A 3,089-nucleotide genomic window follows, 5' to 3' on the forward strand; every position below is an offset into this window, starting at 1 on the left:
GTACGTGTTATATGTGGGTGTTGCTAAACTTATTTCACCTTACCTTATTTTACTTGTACTCTCTTTCTTGAGTTTTAAGATGATTCAATTCAAACCTTATCTTTTCTATTTTTTCTCTGTATATAGTTTAAGTTTTGTGTGTTACACGAGTGACACAAAGTAAATCATATAATATTTAACAGGGATAACATAAATTTGAAATGAAAGGGACTTTCCATTATTTGTGAACCGAAAAAAATGTATACGAAAATGAATTAATGTTGTCTTGCGTGTTAGGTTTCACATAATACATACATAGAACAACCAATGTTTATGTTTTATTATTATAACTTTGTATTAAAATATATAAAACTATCATCATTGCATCAACTTCTAATAGTTTAAGTTCCTGCGTGTTGGGTTTCACCTACATGAAATATACATGTCCATCAACTTAATCGATTTTACTTATCGACCTAGCTACACTCACAAGAGAAAGGCAATACTAGAGTTCCTACTAAATCTGCAAGCTCTTCTTTTAACTTTCTTTCCTCTATAGAAGTACAAGACTGTGTAAGAAAAGCCGAAAAAATATCGAATAAATCAAGCCATTTTCTATTTTTTTATTTACAAATACAAATGAGTTGAACTTATTTACAAAAAAAGTATTACAAAGTCACCCTTTTGCCCCCATTATGCACGACGAAGAAGATAAAGGTATCCCTAATCTCCAATACATTTATGCGTATCAAACGATTTGATTAAAAATATAAGGGATATAATCATATACCTGATAACAATAACCACAACTTCCGCCACCATCGGCGTGCTAAACAACCCCGGACCCTACTCTGATGTCTCGCCTTTCGCTTTCGAACCCACCACCAAACACATAATAAATATATGGATTCAACAAACATATTATAAAGATTATAGAATAATAAATCAGGAGTATATATATGATATAATCATAATTCATATTAGCCTTAGATTCAATTTACCAGCTCTGGTAGCCATGATGAGGGCACATCCATTGCTTGAATATGCCACTGTAAATACAGACAGAGTTTCCAGATATGTCTCACACATAATATGAGCATGCATAGACTATCGTTTTTTAAAATATTAACAATGAAAAGATATATCACGAGGACTAAGGATCCTAAGCATTAGAAATATGCCACATTTTCTTATTTTTAAAAAGTTCATACATAAGTATACCTATAATCTGGTAGAAGCTTCTTTCTTTTTATGTTACCCCCTAGAAGTTTCTTTATAATAATATAGGTTATCATAATATTTTTAAACTTTAATTATGTGTAAAACTCAGTAAAAGAAAAAGAGAACGCAATAAATATTTATAAATTAGTTCAATCAGATCCTCTCACATTATCAACTTTGCCTATTAAGTTACCTTTAACTATTAAGTTACCTTTAATCATGGATAACCTCTTTTTGAGGTATATGAAAGGCTATCATTGCCATTTCTTCTACAAAATAAGTATGACATTCAATATGTTACTTAATGTAATAGGCTTAAACACCTCTTAGTTAAAATCACATTTGATAGTATCTCCACTCTCTCTAGATCTTCACCAAGCAAAAAATATCGTCACTTAAAGTTGCATTTTCATTGTTTTTGGATGTTTTGGAATTGATTTTCTTGTAAAAATTAAAGGGACCTATATGACGAAATTTTCAAGAGTGGCGAACGTGTTCATTGTTGCAGCCATCTGACACAAGCAGTTAGCCATGCTTACGATGTTGGCGGAACCCTAACTGGTTTCTCTGAATTAACCGTGTGCCGCAACCAGAGCATTTTAGACCTATCACTTTAAATCAAACGATTAGACAAGGATGATAAAAAAACAACACAATAAACAATTACCAAAGGAAGATCTAATACCTTGAGATTTTATGGTGCGGATGAGAGATAATTGGAAGCACATGAGAATGATTTGCACAACAGATTTGTAAGCTAGAGTTTTAGAAAAAATGAAAAGAGAAATGTGATTATGGAAAACCTCACAAATCCATATATAGGTGTTTGAGAAATAAGGTTTCAGTTTTAGAGACTGCAAGATGAAATCATCACAGAGGAATTAGAAGGAAAATCATGTATTGTAATTTGAAATCACACTAAAAAAGGAAAGTCTGATCTCTAATTTTGGATTCAATTTAGAAACACATTGCAACTCATTTACCAATTTTCTGACTTTAAACCGAAAGGCCTAAGATAATGACACGTGGCTAAGTGGTTCTGCTTTAGTATATGAGATTGACTTGGTTTCATTTCAAATATCAAAAACCTAATCCATACAGCTAAATTTTCCCTAAATTGTTTTATAAATAAGTTTATACAAAATTTGAGTTGTCCTCTTTATACCGCTACTACCATTTTGCTAAGAGTGCAAGATTCATTGATTTGAGGTGGCCTATCACAAGCTATCTTTTTTGCTATAGGATCATACTATTTTCATGCCACTCAACCAAAATTCTGGTTGGTGCTATTACTGCCCTACAAAAAAAATTCTCTAGGTACATTCGTACAAATCTATTGAAACATTAATTTTTCTTATGTTAAAAAATTTAACATTCATCTATATTCCAAGGGCTGACTAATAATAAATGAATGTTAGAACTTGACTAATAATAAATGAATGTTAGAACTCGTATATATCAAAAGATGGTAAAACCACTAATTTCTTTAAAAATCATGAAAATTCAAAAGTTAGATGGACACGGGTGTGTCGACCATAGACACAACTACGCCATCCATAGTCAAGTCTTGGCGACCTACACCAATTTCGATTCTTGGCACCATAACTAGCACGGGCGTGTCTATCTATGACACAACCGTATCATCACTTCTATACCACTTGCCACATTATGATTGTCACACCCCAACCGATGGCGGAATCATCGGGGCATGGCACTGAGCGAAACAGATTGTCCAGAAGTTTCCATAACAACTATCATTACTACTTAGTTTAAATAATACGTCCCATACCGTATCCCAAATAATAAACAAGTTATTACAGATAAGCATCTAGTCAAATATACTGTTCCGACAACTCAGATTAAAATAAAAAAATAAATATTGTTCAAAT

The sequence above is a fragment of the Helianthus annuus genome, chromosome 7, assembly GCF_002127325.2.
Source record: "Helianthus annuus cultivar XRQ/B chromosome 7, HanXRQr2.0-SUNRISE, whole genome shotgun sequence".
Classification (NCBI taxonomy): domain Eukaryota; kingdom Viridiplantae; phylum Streptophyta; class Magnoliopsida; order Asterales; family Asteraceae; genus Helianthus; species Helianthus annuus.